Source organism: Opisthocomus hoazin, chromosome W (genome assembly GCF_030867145.1).
Source record: "Opisthocomus hoazin isolate bOpiHoa1 chromosome W, bOpiHoa1.hap1, whole genome shotgun sequence".
Lineage (NCBI taxonomy): Eukaryota > Metazoa > Chordata > Aves > Opisthocomiformes > Opisthocomidae > Opisthocomus > Opisthocomus hoazin.
The window spans coordinates 13231223-13257096 of record NC_134453.1 but is presented as its reverse complement, the minus strand read 5'-3'; positions in this window follow the sequence as shown (position 1 = coordinate 13257096).

The window sequence follows — 25874 nt, the reverse complement described above, 5'->3', positions numbered from 1 at the left end:
TGGGGCTGCTTGCTTGCCTTGCCAACTCAAACTTCAAACGTAGCACCGGTGTCCTTGTCGGGAGCCTCTAGCAGCCCTGCACCGAAGGTGCAAACATCTCCAGATAGCTCGAACCCAGAAGGGGCTAGCCTGGAAAGCTGTTGCTCAGCGTCATCTGCCCATGGCACTGCTCGCACAGGCGCCCAGAGACTGGGGCTGCTTGCTTGCCTTTCCACCTTAAACTTATAAATTAGCCCGGGTGTCCCAGCCGGGTACCTACAGCAGACCTGCACTGAAAACGCGAACATATCCAGATAGCTTGCACCCAGAAGGGCCTAGCCTGGAAAGCTGTTGCTCAGCCTCATCTGCGCATGGCACTGCTCGCACAGGCGCACAGAGACTGGGGCTGCTTGCTTGCCTTGCCACTTAAAACTTCCAACGTATCCCAGGTGTACCTTCTTGGTGCCTCTAGCAGCACTGCACCGAAAATGCGAACGTCTCCAGATAGCTCGAACCCAGAAGGGCCTAGCCTGGAAAGCTGATGCTCAGCCTCATCTGCCCCTGGCACTGCTCGCACAGGCGCACAGAGACTGGGGCTGCTTGCTGGCCTTGCCACCTCAAACTTCAAACGTATCTCGGTACTCCGTGATTCGTGTCTCCAGCAGACGTGCTCCGAAAATGCGAACGTATCCAGATAGCTCGAACCCAGAAGGGCCTAGCCTGGAAAGCTATTGCTAAGCCTCATCTGCGCATGGCACAGCTCGCACAGACGCACAGATACTGGGGCTGCTTGCTTGCCTTGCTACTTCAGACTTATAACATTTCCTATGGGGTCTTTTCCAGGCGCCACCCACAGCCCTGACCTGAATATGCGACCGTACCAGTATATCTCTTACCAAGAAGGGGCTATCCTGGAAAACTGTTGCTCAGCCTCATTTGCCCATGGCACTGCTCGCACAAGAGCACAGAGACTGGGGCTGCTTACTTACCTTGCTACCTCAAACTTGAAACGTAGCCTAGGGGACCCTTGACGGGCGCCTGCCGTAACCCTGTCCCGAATATGCGAGCGTCTCGTTATGTCTCTTACCAGGAAGGGGCTATCCTGGAAAGCTGTTGCTCTGCCTCATCTGCCCATGGCACTGGTCGCACAAGCGCACACAGACTGAAGCTGCTTGCTTGCCTTGCCACCTTAAACTTCAAACATAGTGATGGGGTCCCTTCAGGGTGCCTCCAGCAGCCCTGCCCCAAATATCAGAACGTCTCCAGATATCTCGCAACCATAAGGGGCTAGCCTGGAAAACTGTTGCTCAGCCTCATCTGCCCATGGCACTGCTCGCAGAATAGCACACAGACTGGGGCTGCTTGGTTGCCTTGCCACCTTAAAATTCAAACATAGCCTAGGGGGTCTTTGCCGGGGGCCTCCCGCAGCCCTGACCCTAATATGCGAGCGTCTTCAGCATATCTCTTACAAAGAAGGGGCTAGCCTGGAAAGCTGTTGCTCAGCCTCATCTGCCCATGGCACTGCTCGCACAGAGGCACAGAGACTGGGGCTTCTTGCTTGTCTTGCCACTTGAAACTTCAAACGCATGCTGGGAATGTGGGTTGTCCCTGCCAGGCTGCTTTCACAGCTCTGCTCCCAAATTGCGAATGTCTGCAGATAGCTGGCAGTCAGAAGGGGCTAGCCTGGAAAGCTGTTGCTCAGCCTCATCTGCCCATGGCACTGCTCGCACAGAGGCACAGAGAATGGGGCTGCTTGCTTGTCTTGCCACCTCAAACTTCAAACGTAGCCTGGGAATGGTGGTGTCTCTGCCAGGCTCCTTTCGCAGCCCTGCTCCGAAAGTGCGAACGTCTGCAGGTAGCTGGCAGCCAGAAGGGGCTAGCATGGAAAGCTATTGCTCAGCCTCATCTGCCCATGGCACTGCTCGCACAGAGGCACAGAGACTGGGGCTGCTTGCTTGTCTTGCCACTTGAAACTTCAAACGCATGCTGGGAATGTGGGTTGTCCCTGCCAGGCTGCTTTCACAGCTCTGCTCCCAAATTGCGAATGTCTGCAGATAGCTGACAGCCAGAAGGGGCTAGCCTGGAAAGCTCTTGCTCAGCCTCATCTGCCCATGGCACTGCTCGCACAGAGGCACAGAGAATGGGGCTGCTTGCTTGTCTTGCCACCTCAAACTTCAAACGCATGCTGGGAATGGTGGTGTTCCTGCCAGCCTCCTTTCGCAGCCCAGCTCCGAAAGTGCGAACGTCTGCAGATAGCTGGCAGCCAGAAGGGGCTAGCCTGGAAAGCTGTTTCTCAGCCTCATCTGCTCATGGCACTGCTCGCACAGAGGCACAGAGAATGCGGCTGCTTGCTTGTCTTGCCACCTCAAACTTCAAACGTAACCTGGGAAAGTTCGTGTCCCAGCCAGGCTCCTTTCGCAGCCCTGCTCCGAAAGTGCGAACGTCTGCAGGTAGCTGGCAGCCAGAAGGGGCTAGCATGGAAAGCTGTTGCTCAGCCTCATCTGCCCATGGCACTGCTCGCACAGAGGCACAGAGAATGGGGCTGCTTGCTTATCTTGCCACTTGAAACTTCAAACTTAGCCTGGGAATGGTGGTGTCTCTGCCAGGCTCCTTTCGCAGCCATGCTCTTAAAATGCGAACGTCTGCAGGTAGCTGGCAGCCAGAAGGGGCTAGCATGGAAAGCTGTTGCTCAGCCTCATCTGCCCATGGCACTGCTCGCACAGAGGCACAGAGACTGGGGCTGCTTGCTTGTCTTGCCACCTCAAACTTCAAACGCTTGCTGGGAATGTGGGTTGTCCCTGCCAGGCTGCTTTCACAGCTCTGCTCCCAAATTGCGAATGTCTGCAGATAGCTGGCAGCCAGAAGGGTCTAGCCTGGAAAGCTGTTGCTCAGCCTCATCTGCCCATGGCACTGCTCGCACAGAGGCACAGAGAATGGGGCTGCTTGCTTGTCTTGCCACCTCAAACTTCAAACGCATGCTGGGAATGGTTGTGTCCCTGTCAGGCTACTTACGCAGCCATGGTCTTAAAATGCGAACGTCTGCAGATAGCTGGCAGCCAGAAAGAGCTAGCCTGGAAAGCTGTTTCTCAGCCTCATCTGCCCTTGGCACTGCTCGCACAGAGGCACAGAGAATGGGGCTGCTTGCTTGTCTTGCCACCTCAAACTTCAAACGTAGCCTGAGAATGGTGGTGTCCCTGCCAGCCTCCTTTCGCAGCCCTGCTCCGAAAATGCGAACGTCTGCAGATAGCTGGCAGCCAGAAGGGGCTAGCCTGGAAAGCTGTTTCTCAGCCTCATCTGCTCATGGCACTGCTCGCACAGAGGCACAGAGAATGGGGCTGCTTGCTTGTCTTGCCACCTCAAACTTCAAACGTAGCCAGGGAAAGTTCGTGTCCCAGCCAGGCTCCTTTCGCAGCCATGCTCTTAAAATGCGAACGTCTGCAGGTAGCTGGCAGCCAGAAGGCGCTAGCATGGAAAGCTGTTGCTCAGCCTCATCTGCCCATGGCACTGCTCGCACAGAGGCCCAGAGACTGGGGCTGCTTGCTTGTCTTGCCACCTCAAACTTCAAACGTAGCCTGGGAAAGCTGGTGTCCCTGCCAGGCTCCTTTCGCAGTCCTGCTCCGAAAGTGCGAACGTCTGCAGATAGCTGGCAGCCAGAACGGGCTAGCCTGGAAAGCTTTTGCTCAGCCTCATCTGCCCATGGCACTGCTCGCAGAGAGGCACAGAGAATGGGGCTGCTTGCTTGTCTTGCCACCTAAAACTTCAAACATAGCACGGTTGTCCCTTCCGGGTGCCTCCAGCAGCCCTTCCCCAAATATGAGGACGTCTCCAGATAGCTTCCAACCAGAAGGGGCTAGCCTGTAAAACTGTTAATCAGCATCATCTGCACATGGAACTGCTCGCAAAGCTGCACAGAGACTGGGGCTGCTTGCTTGGCTTGCCACCTCAAACTTCAAACATAGCCCGGGTGACTCTTCCGGGTGCCTCCAGCAGCCCTGCCCCAAATATGAGAACGTCTCCACATAGCCCGCACCCAGAAGGGACTAGCATTGAAAGCTGTTGTTCAGCCTCATCTGCCCATGGCACTGCTCGCACAGGCACACAGAGACTGGGTCTGCTTCCTTGCCTTGCCAGCTGAAACTTCAAACGTACCCTAGGGGGTCTTTGCCGCGGTCCTTTCGCAGCCCTGGCCAGAATACGCAAACGTCTCATGATATCTCTTACCAAGAATGGGCTAGCCTGGAAAAGTGTTGCTCAGCCTCATCTGCCCATGGCATTGCTTGCACAGGAGCACAGAGACTGGGTCTGCTTGCTTGCATTGCCACCTCAATCTTCAAACATGTCCCGGGAATCCCTGCCGAGTGCCTCCAGCAGACCTGCACTGAAAACGCGAACGTCTCCAGATAGCTCGAACCCAGAAGGGAATAGCCTGGAAAGCTGTTGCTGAGCCTCATCTGCCCATGGCACTGCTTGCACAGGCGCACAGAGACTAGGGCTGCTTGCCTCCCTTGCCACCTCAAAATTCAAACGTACCATAGGGGGTCTTTGCCGGGGTCTTTTCGCAGCCCTGACCCGAATACGCAAACGTCTCAGGATATCTCTTACCAAGAAGGGGCTAGCCTGGAAAGCTGTTGCTCAGCCTCATCTGCCCATGGCACTGCTTGCACAGACGCACAGAGACTAGGGCTGCTTGCCACCCTTGCCACCTCAATCTTCAAACGTAGTCCGGGGATCCCTGCCGGGTGCCTCCAGCAGACCTGCACTGAAAATGCGCACATCTCTAGATAGATCGCACCCAGAAGGGACTAGCCTGGAAAGCTGTTTCTCAGCCTCATCTGCCCTTGGCACTGCTCGCACAGAGGCACAGAGAATGGGGCTGCTTGCTTGTCTTGCCACCTCAAACTTCAAACGTAGCCTGGGAAAGTTGGTTTCCCAGCCAGGCTTATTTCGCAGCCCTGATCCGAAAATGCGAACGTCTGCAGATAGCTGGCAGCCAGAAGGGGCTAGCCTGGAAAGCTGTTGCTCAGCCTCATCTGCCCATGGCAGTGCTCGCACAGAGGCACAGAGACTGGGGCTGCTTGCTTTTCTTGCCACCTCAAACTTCAAACGTAGCCTGGGAATGGTGGTGTCCCAGCCAGGCTCCTTTCGCAGCCCTGCTCTTAAAATGCGAACGTCTGCAGATAGCTGGCACCCAGAAAGGGCTAGCCTTGAAAGCCGTTTCTCAGCCTCATCTGCCCATGCCACTACTCGCAAAAGCGCACAAAGACTGGGACTGCTTGCTTACCTTGCTACCTCAAACTTCAAATGTAGCCTAGGGGACCCTTGCCGGGTGCCTGCCGTAAACCCTGTCCCGAATATGCGAGCGTCTCAGGATATCTATTACCAAGAAGGGGCTATCCTGGAAAGCTGTTGCTCAGCCTCATCTGCCCTTGGCACTGCTCGCACAGATGCACACAGACTGGGACTGCTTGCTTGCCTTGCCGCGTCAAATTTGAAACGTAGCCCAGGGGTCCGTTCTTGGTGCATCTATCAGCACTACACAGAAAATGCGAACGTCTCCAGATAGCTCGAACCCAGAAGGGCCTAGCCTGGAAAGCTGTTTTTCGGTCTCATGTGCACACGGCACTGCTCACACAGGCGCACAGAGACTTGGGCTGCTTGCTTGCCTTGCCACCTCAAACTTCAAAAGTAACCTAGGGGGTCCTTGTCAAGCTCCTTCCGCAGACCTGACCTGAATTCGCGATCGTCTCAGGATATCTCTTACCAAGAAGGGACTAGCCTGGAAAGCTTTTGCTCAGCCTCATCTGCCCATGGCACTAGTCGGACAGGCGCACTCAGACTGGGGCTGCTTCCTTTCCTTGCCATCTTAAACTTCAAACATAGCCCGGGTGTCCCTTCCTAGTGCCTCCAGCAGCCCTGCCCCAAATAGGCGAACGTCTCCAGATAGCACTCAACCAGAAGGGGCGAGCCTGGAAAGCTGTTGCTCAGCCTCATCTGCCCATGGCACTGCTCGCACAGGCGCCCAGAGACTTGGGATGCTTGCTTGCCTTGCCACCTCAAACTTCAAACGTAGCCCGGGTGTCCCTTCTTGGTGCCTCCAGCAGCACTGCACCGAAAATGCGAACGCCTCAGGATAGCTCGCACCCAGAAAGGGCTAGCCTTGAAAGCTGTTGCTCAGCCTCATCTGCCCAAGGCGCTGCTCGCACAGGCGCACAGAGACTAGGGCTGTTTGCTTGCCTTGCCACCTCAAACATCAAATGTAGCCTAAGGGGTCATATCTGGGGGCCTTCTGCAGCCCTCACCCGAATATGAAACGTCTCAGGATATCACTTACCAAGTATTGGCTAGCCTGGAAAGCTGTTGCTCAGCCTCATCTGCCCATGGCACTGCTCGCACAAGCGCACACAGACTGGGGCTGCTTGCTTGCCTTGCCGCGTCAAACTTGAAACGAAAAACACAGAAAAACACAGAAAATGCGAACGTCTCCAGATAGCTCGAACCTGGAAGGGCATAGCCTGGAAAACTGTTGCTCAGCCTCATTTGCCCATAGCACTGCTCACACAGATGCACAGAGACTGGGTCTGCGTGCTTGCCTTGCCACCTCAAACTTCAAACAAATCCCGGGCGTCCGTGCCGGTTGCCTCCAGCAGACCTGCACTGAAAATGCAAACATCTCCAGATAGATCTTACCCAGAAAGGGCTAGCCTTGAAAGCTGTTGCTCAGCCTCATCTGCCCATGGCAGTGCTCGCACAGACGCACAGAGACTGGGGCTGCTTGCTTGCCTTGCTACTTCAAACTTATAACATTTCCTAGGGGGTTTTTGCCAGGGGCCTCTCACAGCCCTGACGTGAATACGAGAACGTCTCAGTATATCACTTACCAAGAAGAAGCTAGCGTGCAAAGCTGTTGCTCAGCCTCATCTGCCCATGGCACTGCTCGCACAGATGTACAGAGACTGGGGCTGCTTGCTGGCCTTGCCACCTCAAACTTAAAACGTAGCCCGGGACTCCGTGATTTGTAACTCCAGCAGACGTGCTCCGAAAATGCGAACGTCTCCAGATAGCTCGAACCCAGAAGGGCCTAGCCTGGAAAGCTGTTGCTCAGCTTCATCTGCCCATGGCACTGGTCGGACAGGCTGACTCAGACTGGGGCTGCTTGCTTGCCTTGCCACCTTAAACTTCAAATATAGCCCGGGTGTCCCTTCCGGGTGCCTCCAGCAGCCCTGCCTTAAATATGCGAACGTCTCCAGATAGCTCTCAAACAGAAGGGGCGAGCCTGGAAAGCCGTTGCTCAGCCTCATCTGCGCATGGCACTGCTCGCACAGGCACACAGAGACTGGGGCTGCTTGCTTGCCTCGCCAACTCAAGCTTCAAAAATATCCTAGGGGGTCCTTGCCAAGCTCATTCCGCAGCCATGACATGAATCCACGAGTGTCTGAGGATATCTCTTATCAAGAAGCGGCTAGCCTGGAAAGCTGTTGCTCAGCCTCATCTGCCCATGGCTCTGCACGCACAGATGCACAGAAACTGGGTCTGCTTACTTGCCTTGCCGCGTCAAACTTGAAACGTAGCCAAGGGGTCCCTTCTTGGTGCCTCTAGCAGCACTGCACCGAAAATGCGAACGTCTCCAGATAGCTCGAACCCAGAATCCCCTAGCCTGGAAAGCTGTTGCTCAGCCCCATCTGCCCATGGCACTGCTCGCACAGACGCCCAGAGACTGGGGCTGCTTGCTTGCCTTGCCAACTCAAACTTCAAACGTAGCACCGGTGTCCTTGTCGGGAGCCTCTAGCAGCCCTGCACCGAAGGTGCAAACATCTCCAGATAGCTCGAACCCAGAAGGGGCTAGCCTGGAAAGCTGTTGCTCAGCCCCATTTGCCCATGGCACTGCTCGCACAGACGCCCAGAGACTGGGGCTGCTTGCTTGCCTTGCCAACTCAAACTTCAAACATAGCACCGTTGTCCTTGTCGGGAGCCTCTAGCAGCCCTGCACCGAAGGTGCAAACATCTCCAGATACCTCGAACCCAGAAGGGGTAGCCTGGAAAGCTGTTGCTCAGCCTCATCTGCGCATGGCACTGCTCGCACAGGCGCACAGAGACTGGGGCTGCTTGCTTGCCTTGCCACATGAAACTACAGAAGTAGCCCGTGGCTCCCTGCCTGGTGCCAATAGCAGCCCTGCACCAAAGGTGCAAATGTCTCCAGATAGCTTGCACCCAGAAGGGGCTAGCCTGGAAAGCTATTGCTCAGCGTCATCTGCCCATGGCACTGCTCGCACAGGCGCCCAGAGGCTGGGGCTGCTTGCTTGCCTTTCCACCTTAAACTTATAAATTAGCCCGGGTGTCCCAGCCGGGTACCTACAGCAGACCTGCACTGAAAATGCGAACATATCCAGATATCTCGAATCCAGAAGGGCCTAGCCTGGAAAGCTGTTGCTCAGCCTCATCTGCCCATGGCACTGCTCGCACAGGCGCACAGAGACTGGGGATGCTTGCTTGCCTTGCTACCTCAAACTTGAAACGTAGCCTAGGGGACCCTTGACGGGCGCCTGCCGTAACCCTGTCCCGAATATGCGAGCGTCTCGTTATGTCTCTTACCAGGAAGGGGCTATCCTGGAAAGCTCTTGCTCTGCCTCATCTGCCCATGGCACTGGTCGCACAAGCGCACACAGACTGAAGCTGCTTGCTTGCCTTGCCACCTTAAACTTCAAACATAGTGATGGGGTCCCTTCAGGGTGCCTCCAGCAGCCCTGCCCCAAATATCAGAACGTCTCCAGATATCTCGCAACCATAAGGGGCTAGCCTGGAAAACTGTTGCTCAGCCTCATCTGCCCATGGCACTGCTCGCACAGGCACACAGAGACTGAGGCTGCTTGCTTGCCTTGCCACCTCAAACTTTAAAATTATTCTAGGGGGTCCTTGCTGTGACTCTCCCAGAGCCCTAACCCGAATATGCGAACGTCTCAGGATATCACTTACAAAGAATAGGATAGCCTGGAAGGCTGTTGCTCAGCCTGATCTGCCCATGGCACTGCTCGCACAGGCGCACAGAGACTCGGGCTGCTTGCTTGCCTTGCCAACTCAAACTTCAAACGTAGCCTTCGGGGTCCTTGCCGGGCCCCTCCCACAGCCCTGAGTCGAATATGCGAATGTCTCAGGATATTTCTTTCCAAAAAGGGGCTAGCCTGGAAAGCTGTTGCTCAGTATCATCTGCCCATGGCACTGCTCGCACAGGCGCACAGAGTCTGGGGCTGCTTGCTTGCCTTGCCACCTCAAACTTCAAATGTAACCAGGGAGTCCCTGGTGGTTGCCTCCAGCAGCCGTGACCTGAATAGGCAAACTTCTCCAGATATCTTCCACCCAGAAGGGGCTAGCCTGGAAAGCTCTTGCTCAGTCTCATCTGCCCATGGTACTGCTTGCACAGGCGCCCAGAGTTTGGGTCTGCTTACTTGCCTTGCCACCTCAATCTTCAAGCGTAGCCAGGGGGTCCCTGACGGGTGCCTCCAGCAGCCCTGCAAAGAATGTGCGAACGTGTCCACATCGCTCACACCTAGAAGGGGCTAGCCCGGAGAGCTGTTGCTCAGCCTCATCTGCCCATGGCACTGCTCGCACAGGCGCACAGAGACTCGGGCTGCTTGCTTGCCTTGCCACCTCAAACTTCAAACGTAGCCTTCGGGGTCCTTGCCGGGCCCCTCCCACAGTCCTGAGTCGAATATGTGAATGTCTCAGGATATTTCTTTCCAAAAAAAGGCTAGCCTGGAAAGCTGTTGCTCACACTCATCTGCCCATGGCACCGCTTGCACAGGCGCCCAGAGTTTGGGTCTGCTTTTTGCCTTGCCACCTCAATCTTCAAGCGTAGCCAGGGGGTCCCTGACGGGTGCCTCCAGCAGACCTGCAAAGAATGTGCGAACGTCTCCACATCGCTCACACCCAGAAAGGGGCTAGCGCGGAGAGCTGTTGCTCAGCCTCATCTGCCCATGGCACTGCTTTCACAGGGAGACCAGAGTCTGGGGCTGCTTGCTTGCCTTGCCACCTCAAACTTCAAACGTATCAAGTGGTCCCTGCCTGGTCCCTCCAGCAGCCCTCCACAAAAAATGCGAATGTCTCCAGATAGCTTGCAACCACAACGGGCTAGCCTGGAAAGTTGTTGCTCAGCCTCATCTGCCTGTGGCACTGCTCGCACAGGCGCCCAGAGACGGGGGTGCTTGATTGCCTTGCCAACTCAAAATTCAAACGTAACCAAGGGGTCCCTGACTGGTCCCTCCAGCAGCCCTGACCTTAACATGCTAATGCCTAAGGATATCTATTACCAAGAAGGGGTTAGCCTAGAAAGCTGTTGCTCAGCCTCATCTGCTCATGGCACTGCTTGCACAGGTGCGAAGACACTGGGGCTGCTTGCTTGCCTTGCCACCACAATCTTCAAACGTAACCAGGGGGTGCCTGACGGGTGCCTTTAGCAGCCCTGCAAAGAATATGTGAACGTCTCCAGATACCTCGCAACCAGAACGCGCTAGCCTGGAAAGCTGTTGGTCAGCCTCATCTGCTAATGGCACTGCTTCCGCAGGTGCTCAGAGACTGCGGCTGCTTGCTTGCCTTGCCACCTCAAACTTCAAACGTACCTTGGGGATCCCTGCCGGGTACCTCCAGCAGCCCTGCACCAAAAATGCGAACATCTTCAGATAGATTGCACCCAGAAGGGGATAGCCTTGAAAGGTGTTGCTCAGCCTCAACTGCCCATGGCACTGCTCGCACAGGGGCTCAGAGACTGGGGCTGCTTGCTTGCCTTGCCACCTCAAACTTCAAACGCAGCCCGGGGCTCCCTGGCCGGTCCCTCCAGGAGCCCTGCTAAGAATATGCAAATGTGTCCAGATAGCTCGCACCGAGAACGGGCTAGCCTGGAGAGCTGTTGCTCAGCCTCATCTGCCCGTGGCACTGCTCGCACAGGCGCACGGAGTCTGGGGCTGCTTGCTTACCTTGCCACCTCAACCTTCAAACGTAACCAGGGAGTCTCTGGTGGTTGCCTCCAGCAGCCGTGACCCGAATAGGTGAACTTCTCCATATAGCTTTCACCCAGAACGGGCTAGACTGGAAAGCTGTTGCTCAGACTCATCTGCCCATGGCACTGCTTGCACAGGCGCACAGAGACTGGGGCTGCTTGCTTGCCTTGCCACCTCAAACTTCAAAATTATTCTACGGGGTCCTTGCCAGGTCCCTCCCACAACACTGCCCTTAAAATGCGAACATCTCAGTATATCTCTAACCAAGTAAAGGCTAGCCTGGAAAGCTGTTGCTCAGCCTCATCTGCCCATGGCACTGCTCACACAGGCGCCCAGAGACTGGGGCTGCTTGCTTGCTTTGCCACCTCAATCTTCAGACGTAACCAGGGGGTCCCTGATGGGTGCCTCCAGCAGCCCTGCAAAGAATTTGCGAATGTCTCCAGATAGCTCACAGCCAGAAGGGCCTTGCACAGGTACTCAGAGACCGGGGCTGCTTGCTTGCCTTGCCACCTCAAACTTCAAACGTATCCCGGGGCTCCATGCCCGGTCCCTGCAGCAGCCCTGCACCGAAAGTTCGAATGCCTCGTATTATCTATTACCAGGAAGGGTTTAGCCTGGAAAGCTGTTGCTCAGCCTTATCTGCCCATGGCACTGCTCGCACAGGCGCACAGAGACTGGGGCTGCTTGCTTGCCTTGCCACCTCAAACTTCAAACGTAGCACAAGGCTCCCTGATCGGTCCCTCCAACAGCCCTGCACCGAAAATGCGAACGCCTCGGGTTATCTATTACCAAGAAGGGTTCAGCCTGGAAAGCTGTTGCTCAGCCTCATCTGCTCATGGCACTGCTTGCACAGGTGCTCAGAGAATGGGGCTGCTTGCTTAGCTTGTCACCTCAAACTTCAAAAGTATCTTGGGGATCCCTGCAGTTTGCCTCCAGCAGTCATGCACTGAAGATGCGAACATATCCAGATAGATCGCACCCAGAAGGGGTTAGCCTTGAAAAGTGTTGCTCAGCCTCATCTGCCCATGGCACTGCTTGCACAATCGCGTAGAGACTGTGTCTGCTTGCTTACCTTGCCACCTCAAACTTCAAACATATCCCGAGGGTCCCTGCTGGGTCCCTCCAGCAGCCCTGCACCGAGAATGCGAACCTCTCAATATATATCTTACCAAGAAGGGGCTAGCCCTTAAAGGTGTTGCTCGGCCTCATCTGCCCATGGCAGTGCTTGCACAATCACGTAGAGACTGTGTCTGCTTGCTTGCCTTGCCACCTCAAACTTCAAGCATAACCTAGGGGATCCTTGCAGAAGGCCTTCCGCAGCCCTGATCCGAATATGCGAATGTCTCAGGTTATATCTTACCAAGGAGGGGCAAGCCTGGAAAGCTGTTGCTCAGCCTCATCTGCCCATAGCACTGCTGGCACAGGCACACACAGACTGGAGCTGCTTGCTTGTCTTGACACCTAAAACTTCAAAAGTAGCCTAGGGGGTCCTTAACGGGTCCCTCCCACATACCTGATCTTAAAATGCGAGCGTCTCAGCATATATCTTACCAAGAAGAGGCTAGCCTGGAAAGCTGTTGCTCAGCCTCATCTGCCCATGGCAGTGCTCGCAGAGGCGCACACAGACTGGGGCTGCTTACTTGCCTTGTCACCTCAAACTTCAAACGTAGCCCGGGGCTCCCTGCTGGGTCCCTCCAGCACCCCTGCACGTAGAATGCGAACGTCTCAGGATATCTCTTACCAAGAAGAGGTTAGCCTGGTAAGTTGTTGCTCAGCCTCACCTGCCCATGGCACTGCTCGCACAGGCACACAGAGAGATAGGGGCTGCTTGCTTGCCTTGCATCCTCAAACTTCAAACAAATCCCGGGCGTCCCTGCCGGGTGCCTGCAGCAGCCCTGCACAGAAAATGCTAAAGTCTCCGGATAGCTTGCAGCTAGAAAGGGCTAGCCTGGAAAGCTGTTGCTCAGCCTCATCTGCCCATGGCACTGCTCGCACAGGCACACAGAGACTGTGGTTTCTTGCTTGCCTTGCCACCTCAAACTTCATACGTAGCCTAGGGGGTCCTTGCTGGGGGCCTTCCGCAGCCCTCAAATGAATATACTAACCTCTCACGATATCTCTTACCAAGTATTTACTAGCCTGGAAAGCTGTTGCTCAGCCTCATCTTCCCATGGCTCTGCTCGCACAGGCGCACAGAGACTGTGTCTGCTTGCTTGCTTTGCCACCTCAATTTTCAAACGTAGCCCGGGGATCCCTGTCGTGTGCCTCCAGCAGACCTGCACTGAAGATGTGAATGTCTTAGGACATCTCCTACCAAGTATTGATTAGCCTGGAAAGCTGTTGCTCAGCCTCATCTGCCCATGGAACTGCTCGCACAGGCGCACAGAGACTAGGGCTGCTTGCTTGCCTTGCCACCTCAATTTTCAAACGTAGCCCGGGGATCCCTGCCCGCTGCCTCCAGCAGACGTGTACTGAAGATGTGAACGTCTCAGGATATCTCTTACCAACAAGGGGCTAGCCTGGAAAGCTGTTTCTCAGCCTCATCTGCCCATGGCACTGCTCGTACAGGCACCCAGAGACTGGGGCTACTTGCTTGCCTTGCCACCTCAAACTTCAAACGTAGACCGGGGATCCCTGCCGGGTGCCTCCAGCAGACCTGCACTGAAGATGAGAACGCATCAGGATATCTCTTTCGAAGTATTGGCTAGCCTGGAAAGCTGTTGCTCAGCCTCATCTGCCCATGGCACTGCTCGCACAGGCACCCAGAGACTGGGGCTACTTGCTTGCCTTGCCACCTCAAACTTCAAACGTAGACCGGGGATCCCTGCCGGGTGCCTCCAGCAGACCTGCACTGAAGATGAGAACGCATCAGGATATCTCTTTCGAAGTATTGGCTAGCCTGGAAAGCTGTTGCTCAGCCTCATCTGCCCATGGCACTGCTCGCACAGGCGCACAGAGGGACTGGGGCTGCTTGCTTGCCTTGCCACCTCAAACTTCAAACTTATCGTAGGGGGTCCTTGGCGGTGGCTTCCTGCAGCCCTGACCCGAATACACAAACATCTCAGGATATCTCTTACCAAATAGGGGCTAGCCTGGAAAGCTGTTTCTCAGCCTCATCTGACCATGACACTGCTCGCACAGGCACACAGAGACTGAGGCTGCTTGCTTGCCTTGCCACCTCAAACTTGAAACCTAGCCTAGGGGGTCCTTGCCAAGCTCTTTCCGCAGCCCTGACCCGAATATGCCAACAATCTCAGGATATCTCTTACCAAGAAGTGTTTAGCCTGGAAAGCTGTTGCTCAGCCTCATCTGCCCATGGCACTGCTCGCACAGGCGCACAGAGAGTCTGGGGCTGCTTGCTTGCCTTGCCACCTCAAACTTCAAACGTATCCTAGGGGGTCTTGGCCGGGTGCAGGTAGCACGCTTATCCCGAATATGCGAGCGTCTCAGGATATCTCTTACAAAAAGGGGCTAGCCTGGAAAGCTGTTGCTCAGCCTCATCTGCTCGTGACACTGCTCGCACAAGCACACAGACTCTGGGGCTGCTTTCTTGCCTTGCCACCTCAATTTTCAAACGTAGCCCGGGGATCCCTGCCCGCTGCCTCCAGCAGACGTGTACTGAAGATGTGAACGTCTCAGGATATCTCTTACCAACAAGGGGCTAGCCTGGAAAGCTGTTTCTCAGCCTCATCTGCCCATGGCACTGCTCGCACAGGCACCCAGAGACTGGGGCTACTTGCTTGCCTTGCCACCTCAAACTTCAAACGTAGACCGGGGATCCCTGCCGGGTGCCTCCAGCAGACCTGCACTGAAGATGAGAACGCATCAGGATATCTCTTTCGAAGTATTGGCTAGCCTGGAAAGCTGTTGCTCAGCCTCATCTGCCCATGGCACTGCTCGCACAGGCGCACAGAGGGACTGGGGCTGCTTGCTTGCCTTGCCACCTCAAACTTCAAACTTATCGTAGGGGGTCCTTGGCGGTGGCTTCCTGCAGCCCTGACCCGAATACGCAAACATCTCAGGATATCTCTTACCAAATAGGGGCTAGCCTGGAAAGCTGTTTCTCAGCCTCATCTGACCATGACACTGCTCGCACAGGCACACAGAGACTGAGGCTGCTTGCTTGCCTTGCCACCTCAAACTTGAAACCTAGCCTAGGGGGTCCTTGCCAAGCTCTTTCCGCAGCCCTGACCCGAATATGCCAACAATCTCAGGATATCTCTTACCAAGAAGTGTTTAGCCTGGAAAGCTGTTGCTCAGCCTCATCTGCCCATGGCACTGCTCGCACAGGCGCACAGAGAGTCTGGGGCTGCTTGCTTGCCTTGCCACCTCAAACTTCAAACGTATCCTAGGGGGTCTTGGCCGGGTGCAGGTAGCACGCTTATCCCGAATATGCGAGCGTCTCAGGATATCTCTTACAAAAAGTGGCTAGCCTGGAAAGCTGTTGCTCAGCCTCATCTGCCCGTGACACTGCTCGCACAAGCACACAGACTCTGGGGCTGCTTTCTTGCCTTGCCACCTCAATTTTCAAACGTAGCCCAGGGATCCCTGCCGGGTGCCTCCAGCAGCCCTGCACCAAAAATGCTAAAGTCTCCGGATAGCTTGCAGCTAGAAAGGGTTAGCCTGGAAAGCTGTTGCTCAGCCTCATCTGCCCATGGCACTGCTCGCACAGGCACACAGAGACTGTGGTTTCTTGCTGGCCTTGCCACCTCAAACTTCATACGTAGCCTAGGGGGTCCTTGCTGGGGGCCTTCTGCAGCCCTCACATGAATATACGAACCTCTCACGATATCTCTTACCAAGTATTGACTAGCCTGGAAAGCTGTTGCTCAGCCTCATCTGCCCATGGCACTGCTCGCACAGGCGCACAGAGACTAGGGCTGCTTGCTTGCCTTGCCACCTCAATTTTCAAACGTAGCCCGGGGATCCCTGCCCACTGCCTCCAGCAGACGTGTACTGAAGATGCGAACGTCTCAGGATATCTCTTACCATGAATGGTTTAGCCTGGAAAGCAGTTGCTCAGCCTCATCCGCCCATGGCACTGCTTGCACAGGCGCACAGAGACTGGGGCTGCTTGCGTGCCTTGCCACCTCAAACTTCAAAATTATCATAGGGGGTCCTTGGCGGGGGCCTCCTGCAGCCCTGACCTTAATATGCGAACGTCTCAGGATATCTCTTACCAAGTATTGGCTAGCCTGGAAAGCTGTTGCTCAGCCTCATCTGCCCATGGCACTGCTCGCAGAGGCGCACAGAGACTGGGTCTGCTTGCTTACCTTGCCACCTCAAACTTGAAAAGGTAGTATAGGGGGTCTTGCCACGCTCCTTCCGCAGCCCTGACCCGAATATGCCAACAATCTCAGGATATCTCTTACCATGAATGGTTTAGCCTGGAAAGCTGTTGCTCAGCCTCATCTGCCCATGGCACTGCTCGCACAGGCACACAGAGAGACTGGGGGTGCTTGCTTGCCTTGCCAGCTCAAACTACAAATGTATACTAGGGGGTCCTTGGCGGGGGCCTCTGGCAACCCTGACCCGAATATGCGAACGTCTCAGGATATCTCTTACGATGAATGGTTTAGCCTGGAAAGCAGTTGCTCAGCCTCATCTGCCCATTGCACTGCTCGCACAGGCGCACAGAGTCAGGGGCTGCTTTCTTGCCTTGTCACCTCAAACTTCAAACAAATCCCAGGCGTCCCTGACGTGTGCCTTCAGCAGCTCTGCACTGAAAATGCGAAAGTCTCCGGATAGCTTGCAGCCAGAAAGGGCTAGCCTGGAAAGCTGTTGCTCAGCCTCATCTGCCCATGGAACTGCTCGCACAGGCGCTCAGAGACTGTGGCTTCTTGCTTGCCTTGCCACCTCAAACTTCATGCGTAGCCTAGGGGGTCCTTGCTGGGGCCTCCCGCAGCCCTCACATGAATATGTGAATGTCTCAGGATATGTCTTACCAAGTATTGACTAGCCTGGAAAGCTGTGGCTCAGCCTCATCTCTACATGGAACTGCTCGCACAAGCGCACAAATACTGGGGCTGCTTGCTTGCCTTGCCACCTCAAACTTGAAAAGGTAGTATAGGGGGTCTTGCCACGCTCCTTCCGCAGCCCTGACCCGAATATGCCAACAATCTCAGGATATCTCTTACCATGAATGGTTTAGCCTAGAAAGCTGTTGCTCAGCCTCATCTTCCCATGGCTCTGCTCGCACAGGCTCGCAGAGACTGGTACTGCTTGCTTGCTTTGCCACCTCAATTTTCAAACGTAGCCGGGGGATCCCTGACGTGTGCCTCCAGCAGACCTGCACTGAAGATGTGAACGTCTTAGGACATCTCCTACCAAGTATTGACTAGCCTGGAAAGCTGTTGCTCAGCCTCATCTGCCCATGGCACTGCTCGCACAGTCACACAGAGACACTGGGGGAGCTTGCTTGCCTTGCCAGCTCAAACTACAAATATATACTAGGGGGTCCTTGGCGGGGGCCTCTGGCAGCCCTGACCCGAATATGCGAACGTCTTAGGATATCTCTTACGATGAATGGTTTAGCCTGGAAAGCTGTTGCTCAGCCTCATCTGCCCATGCACTGCTCGCACAGGCGCACAGAGACTGGTGCTGCTTGCTTGCCTTGCCACCTCAAACTTGAAACCTAGCCTAGGGGGTCCTTGCCAAGCTCTTTCCGCAGCCCTGACCCGAATATGCCAACAATCTCAGGATATCTCTTACCAAGAAGTGTTTAGCCTGGAAAGCTGTTGCTCAGCCTCATCTGCCCATGGCACTGCTCGCACAGGCGCACAGAGAGTCTGGGGCTGCTTGCTTGCCTTGCCACCTCAAACTTCAAACGTATCCTAGGGGGTCTTGGCCGGGTGCAGGTAGCACGCTTATCCCAAATATGCGAGCGTCTCAGGATATCTCTTACAAAAAGGGGCTAGCCTGGAAAGCTGTTGCTCAGCCTCATCTGCTCGTGACACTGCTCGCACAAGCACACAGACTCTGGGGCTGCTTTCTTGCCTTGCCACCTCAATTTTCAAACGTAGCCCGGGGATCCCTGCCCGCTGCCTCCAGCAGACGTGTACTGAAGATGTGAACGTCTCAGGATATCTCTTACCAACAAGGGGCTAGCCTGGAAAGCTGTTTCTCAGCCTCATCTGCCCATGGCACTGCTCGCACAGGCACCCAGAGACTGGGGCTACTTGCTTGCCTTGCCACCTCAAACTTCAAACGTAGACCGGGGATCCCTGCCGGGTGCCTCCAGCAGACCTGCACTGAAGATGAGAACGCATCAGGATATCTCTTTCGAAGTATTGGCTAGCCTGGAAAGCTGTTGCTCAGCCTCATCTGCCCATGGCACTGCTCGCACAGGCGCACAGAGGGACTGGGGCTGCTTGCTTGCCTTGCCACCTCAAACTTCAAACTTATCGTAGGGGGTCCTTGGCGGTGGCTTCCTGCAGCCCTGACCCGAATACGCAAACATCTCAGGATATCTCTTACCAAATAGGGGCTAGCCTGGAAAGCTGTTTCTCAGCCTCATCTGACCATGACACTGCTCGCACAGGCACACAGAGACTGAGGCTGCTTGCTTGCCTTGCCACCTCAAACTTGAAACCTAGCCTAGGGGGTCCTTGCCAAGCTCTTTCCGCAGCCCTGACCCGAATATGCCAACAATCTCAGGATATCTCTTACCAAGAAGTGTTTAGCCTGGAAAGCTGTTGCTCAGCCTCATCTGCCCATGGCACTGCTCGCACAGGCGCACAGAGAGTCTGGGGCTGCTTGCTTGCCTTGCCACCTCAAACTTCAAACGTATCCTAGGGGGTCTTGGCCGGGTGCAGGTAGCACGCTTATCCCGAATATGCGAGCGTCTCAGGATATCTCTTACAAAAAGGGGCTAGCCTGGAAAGCTGTTGCTCAGCCTCATCTGCCCGTGACACTGCTCGCACAAGCACACAGACTCTGGGGCTGCTTTCTTGCCTTGCCACCTCAATTTTCAAACGTAGCCCAGGGATCCCTGCCGGGTGCCTCCAGCAGCCCTGCACCAAAAATGCTAAAGTCTCCGGATAGCTTGCAGCTAGAAAGGGTTAGCCTGGAAAGCTGTTGCTCAGCCTCATCTGCCCATGGCACTGCTCGCACAGGCACACAGAGACTGTGGTTTCTTGCTTGCCTTGCCACCTCAAACTTCATACGTAGCCTAGGGGGTCCTTGCTGGGGGCCTTCTGCAGCCCTCACATGAATATACGAACCTCTCACGATATCTCTTACCAAGTATTGACTAGCCTGGAAAGCTGTTGCTCAGCCTCATCTGCCCATGGCACTGCTCGCACAGGCGCACAGAGACTAGGGCTGCTTGCTTGCCTTGCCACCTCAATTTTCAAACGTAGCCCGGGGATCCCTGCCCACTGCCTCCAGCAGACGTGTACTGAAGATGCGAACGTCTCAGGATATCTCTTACCATGAATGGTTTAGCCTGGAAAGCAGTTGCTCAGCCTCATCCGCCCATGGCACTGCTTGCACAGGCGCACAGAGACTGGGGCTGCTTGCGTGCCTTGCCACCTCAAACTTCAAAATTATCATAGGGGGTCCTTGGCGGGGGCCTCCTGCAGCCCTGACCTTAATATGCGAACGTCTCAGGATATCTCTTACCAAGTATTGGCTAGCCTGGAAAGCTGTTGCTCAGCCTCATCTGCCCATGGCACTGCTCGCAGAGGCGCACAGAGACTGGGTCTGCTTGCTTACCTTGCCACCTCAAACTTGAAAAGGTAGTATAGGGGGTCTTGCCACGCTCCTTCCGCAGCCCTGACCCGAATATGCCAACAATCTCAGGATATCTCTTACCATGAATGGTTTAGCCTGGAAAGCTGTTGCTCAGCCTCATCTGCCCATGGCACTGCTCGCACAGGCACACAGAGAGACTGGGGGTGCTTGCTTGCCTTGCCAGCTCAAACTACAAATGTATACTAGGGGGTCCTTGGCGGGGGCCTCTGGCAACCCTGACCCGAATATGCGAACGTCTCAGGATATCTCTTACGATGAATGGTTTAGCCTGGAAAGCAGTTGCTCAGCCTCATCTGCCCATTGCACTGCTCGCACAGGCGCACAGAGTCAGGGGCTGCTTTCTTGCCTTGTCACCTCAAACTTCAAACAAATCCCAGGCGTCCCTGACATGTGTCTTCAGCAGCTCTGCACTGAAAATGCGAAAGTCTCCGGATAGCTTGCAGCCAGAAAGGGCTAGCCTGGAAAGCTGTTGCTCAGCCTCATCTGCCCATGGAACTGCTCGCACAGGCGCTCAGAGACTGTGGCTTCTTGCTTGCCTTGCCACCTCAAACTTCATGCGTAGCCTAGGGGGTCCTTGCTGGGGCCTCCCGCAGCCCTCACATGAATATGTGAATGTCTCAGGATATGTCTTACCAAGTATTGACTAGCCTGGAAAGCTGTTGCTCAGCCTCATCTCTACATGGAACTGCTCGCACAAGCGCACAAATACTGGGGCTGCTTGCTTGCCTTGCCACCTCAAACTTGAAAAGGTAGTATAGGGGGTCTTGCCACGCTCCTTCCGCAGCCCTGACCCGAATATGCCAACAATCTCAGGATATCTCTTACCATGAATGGTTTAGCCTAGAAAGCTGTTGCTCAGCCTCATCTTCCCATGGCTCTGCTCGCACAGGCGCGCAGAGACTGGTACTGCTTGCTTGCTTTGCCACCTCAATTTTCAAACGTAGCCGGGGGATCCCTGACGTGTGCCTCCAGCAGACCTGCACTGAAGATGTGAACGTCTTAGGACATCTCCTACCAAGTATTGACTAGCCTGGAAAGCTGTTGCTCACCCTCATCTGCCCATGGCACTGCTCGCACGGGCGCACAGACTCTGGGGCTACTTGCTTGCCTTGCCACCTCCAACTACATACGTATCCTAGGGGGCCTTGCTGGGGGCCTCCCACAGCCCTCACCCGAATATGTGAACGTCTCACGATATCTCTTACCAAGTATTGGCTAGCCTGGAAAGCTGTTGCTCAGCCGCATCTGCCCATGGCACTGCTCGCAGACGCGCACAGAGACTGTGTCTGCTTGCTTGCCTTGCCACCTCAATTTTCAAACGTAGCCGGGGGATCCCTGACGTGTGCCTCCAGCAGACCTGCACAGAAGATGTGAACGTCTTAGGACATCTCCTACCAAGTATTGACTAGCCTGGAAAGCTTTTGCTCAGCCTCATCTGCCCATGGAACTGCTCGCACAGGCGCACAGAGACTAGGGCTGCTTGCTTGCCTTGCCACCTCAATTTTCAAACGTAGCCCGGGGATCCCTGCCCGCTGCCTCCAGCAGACGTGTACTAAAGATGCGAACGTCTCAGGATATCTCTTTCCAAGAAGGGGCTAGCCTGGAAAGCTGTTGCTCAGCCTCATCTGCCCATGGAACTGCTCGCACAGGCGCACAGAGACTGGGGCTGCTTGCGTGCCTTGCCACCTCAAACTTGAAAATTATCATAGGTGGTCCTTGGCGGGGGGCTCCCGCAGCCCTGACCTTAATATGCGAACGTCTCAGGATATCTTTTACTAAGTATTGGCTAGCCTTGAAAGCTGTTGCTCAGCCTCATCTGCACATGGCACTGCTTGCACAGATGCACAGAGACTGGGGCTGCTTGCTTGCCTTGCCACCTCAAACTTCAAATGTTGCCTAGGTGGTCTGTGCCGGGTGCCCGCCGCACCCTTGTTTTGAAGATGTGAATGTCTCAGGATATCTCTTACCAAATACGGGCTAGCCCGGAAAGCTGTTGCTCAGCCTCATCTGACCATGACACTGCTCAAACAGGCGCACAGAGATTGGGGCTGCTTGCTTGCCTTGCCACCTCAATTTTCAAACGTAGCCCGGGGATCCCGGATTCGTGACTCCAGCAGACGTGCAATGAAGTTGCGAACGTCTTAGGATGTCTCTTACCAAGTATTGACTAGCCTGGAAAGCTGTTGCTCAGCCTCCTCTGCACATGGCACTGCTCGCACAGGCGCACAGAGACTGGGGCTTCTTCCTTGCCTTGCCACCTCAAACTTCAAATAAATCCGGGGCGTCCCTGCCAGGTGCCTCCTGCAGCGCTGCACTGAAAATGCGAACGTCTCCAAATAGCTCGCATCCATAAGGAGTTAGCCTGGAAAGCTGTTGCTCACCCTCATCTGCCCATGGCACTGCTCGCACGGGCGCACAGACTCTGGGGCTACTTGCTTGCCTTGCCACCTCAAACTACATACGTATCCTAGGGGGCCTTGCTGGGGGCCTCCCACAGCCCTCACCCGAATATGTGAACGTCTCACGATATCTCTTACCAAGTATTGGCTAGCCTGGAAAGCTGTTGCTCAGCCTCATCTGCCCATGGCACTGCTCGCACACACGCACAGACACTGTGTCTGCTTGCTTGCCTTGCCAACTCAGTTTTCAAATGTAGCTCGGGGATCCCTGATGTGCGCCTCTAGCAGACCTGTACTGAAGATGCGAGCGTGTCAGGATATCTCTTACCAAGAAGGGGCTAGCGTGGAAAGCTGTTGCTCAACCTCATCTGCCCATGGCACTGCTCGCACAGGCGCACAGAGAGACTCGGGCTGCTTGCTTGCCTTGCCAGCTCAAACTACAAATGTATACTAGGGGGTCCTTGGCGGGGGCCTCTGGCAACCCTGACCCGAATATGCGAACGTCTCAGGATATCTCTTACCAAGAAGCAGCTAGCCTGGTAAGCCGTTACTAAGTCTCATCTGCCCATGACACTGCTCACACAGGCGCACAGAGACTGGGGCTGCTTTCTTGCCTTGCCACCTCAATTTTCAAATGTAGCCGGGGGATCCCTGCCGGGTGCCTCCAGCAGCCCTGCACTGAAAATGCTAAAGTCTCCGGAAAACTTGCAGCCAGAAAGGGCTAGCCTGGAAAGCTGTTGCTCAGCCTCATCTGCCCATGGCACTGCTCGCACAGGCGCACAGAGAGTCTGGGGCTGCTTGCTTGCCTTGCCACCTCAAACTTCAAACGTATCCTAGGGGGTCTTGGCCGGGTGCAGGTAGCACGCTTATCCCGAATATGCGAGCGTCTCAGGATATCTCTTACAAAAAGGGGCTAGCCTGGAAAGCTGTTGCTCAGCCTCATCTGCCCGTGACACTGCTCGCACAAGCACACAGACTCTGGGGCTGCTTTCTTGCCTTGCCACCTCAATTTTCAAACGTAGCCCAGGGATCCCTGCCGGGTGCCTCCAGCAGCCCTGCACCAAAAATGCTAAAGTCTCCGGATAGCTTGCAGCTAGAAAGGGTTAGCCTGGAAAGCTGTTGCTCAGCCTCATCTGCCCATGGCACTGCTCGCACAGGCACACAGAGACTGTGGTTTCTTGCTTGCCTTGCCACCTCAAACTTCATACGTAGCCTAGGGGGTCCTTGCTGGGGGCCTTCTGCAGCCCTCACATGAATATACGAACCTCTCACGATATCTCTTACCAAGTATTGACTAGCCTGGAAAGCTGTTGCTCAGCCTCATCTGCCCATGGCACTGCTCGCACAGGCGCACAGAGACTAGGGCTGCTTGCTTGCCTTGCCACCTCAATTTTCAAACGTAGCCCGGGGATCCCTGCCCACTGCCTCCAGCAGACGTGTACTGAAGATGCGAACGTCTCAGGATATCTCTTACCATGAATGGTTTAGCCTGGAAAGCAGTTGCTCAGCCTCATCCGCCCATGGCACTGCTTGCACAGGCGCACAGAGACTGGGGCTGCTTGCGTGCCTTGCCACCTCAAACTTCAAAATTATCATAGGGGGTCCTTGGCGGGGGCCTCCTGCAGCCCTGACCTTAATATGCGAACGTCTCAGGATATCTCTTACCAAGTATTGGCTAGCCTGGAAAGCTGTTGCTCAGCCTCATCTGCCCATGGCACTGCTCGCAGAGGCGCACAGAGACTGGGTCTGCTTGCTTACCTTGCCACCTCAAACTTGAAAAGGTAGTATAGGGGGTCTTGCCACGCTCCTTCCGCAGCCCTGACCCGAATATGCCAACAATCTCAGGATATCTCTTACCATGAATGGTTTAGCCTGGAAAGCTGTTGCTCAGCCTCATCTGCCCATGGCACTGCTCGCACAGGCACACAGAGAGACTGGGGGTGCTTGCTTGCCTTGCCAGCTCAAACTACAAATGTATACTAGGGGGTCCTTGGCGGGGGCCTCTGGCAACCCTGACCCGAATATGCGAACGTCTCAGGATATCTCTTACGATGAATGGTTTAGCCTGGAAAGCAGTTGCTCAGCCTCATCTGCCCATTGCACTGCTCGCACAGGCGCACAGAGTCAGGGGCTGCTTTCTTGCCTTGTCACCTCAAACTTCAAACAAATCCCAGGCGTCCCTGACGTGTGCCTTCAGCAGCTCTGCACTGAAAATGCGAAAGTCTCCGGATAGCTTGCAGCCAGAAAGGGCTAGCCTGGAAAGCTGTTGCTCAGCCTCATCTGCCCATGGAACTGCTCGCACAGGCGCTCAGAGACTGTGGCTTCTTGCTTGCCTTGCCACCTCAAACTTCATGCGTAGCCTAGGGGGTCCTTGCTGGGGCCTCCCGCAGCCCTCACATGAATATGTGAATGTCTCAGGATATGTCTTACCAAGTATTGACTAGCCTGGAAAGCTGTGGCTCAGCCTCATCTCTACATGGAACTGCTCGCACAAGCGCACAAATACTGGGGCTGCTTGCTTGCCTTGCCACCTCAAACTTGAAAAGGTAGTATAGGGGGTCTTGCCACGCTCCTTCCGCAGCCCTGACCCGAATATGCCAACAATCTCAGGATATCTCTTACCATGAATGGTTTAGCCTAGAAAGCTGTTGCTCAGCCTCATCTTCCCATGGCTCTGCTCGCACAGGCTCGCAGAGACTGGTACTGCTTGCTTGCTTTGCCACCTCAATTTTCAAACGTAGCCGGGGGATCCCTGACGTGTGCCTCCAGCAGACCTGCACTGAAGATGTGAACGTCTTAGGACATCTCCTACCAAGTATTGACTAGCCTGGAAAGCTGTTGCTCAGCCTCATCTGCCCATGGCACTGCTCGCACAGTCACACAGAGACACTGGGGGAGCTTGCTTGCCTTGCCAGCTCAAACTACAAATATATACTAGGGGGTCCTTGGCGGGGGCCTCTGGCAGCCCTGACCCGAATATGCGAACGTCTTAGGATATCTCTTACGATGAATGGTTTAGCCTGGAAAGCTGTTGCTCAGCCTCATCTGCCCATGCACTGCTCGCACAGGCGCACAGAGACTGGTGCTGCTTGCTTGCCTTGCCACCTCAAACTTGAAACCTAGCCTAGGGGGTCCTTGCCAAGCTCTTTCCGCAGCCCTGACCCGAATATGCCAACAATCTCAGGATATCTCTTACCAAGAAGTGTTTAGCCTGGAAAGCTGTTGCTCAGCCTCATCTGCCCATGGCACTGCTCGCACAGGCGCACAGAGAGTCTGGGGCTGCTTGCTTGCCTTGCCACCTCAAACTTCAAACGTATCCTAGGGGGTCTTGGCCGGGTGCAGGTAGCACGCTTATCCCAAATATGCGAGCGTCTCAGGATATCTCTTACAAAAAGGGGCTAGCCTGGAAAGCTGTTGCTCAGCCTCATCTGCTCGTGACACTGCTCGCACAAGCACACAGACTCTGGGGCTGCTTTCTTGCCTTGCCACCTCAATTTTCAAACGTAGCCCGGGGATCCCTGCCCGCTGCCTCCAGCAGACGTGTACTGAAGATGTGAACGTCTCAGGATATCTCTTACCAACAAGGGGCTAGCCTGGAAAGCTGTTTCTCAGCCTCATCTGCCCATGGCACTGCTCGCACAGGCACCCAGAGACTGGGGCTACTTGCTTGCCTTGCCACCTCAAACTTCAAACGTAGACCGGGGATCCCTGCCGGGTGCCTCCAGCAGACCTGCACTGAAGATGAGAACGCATC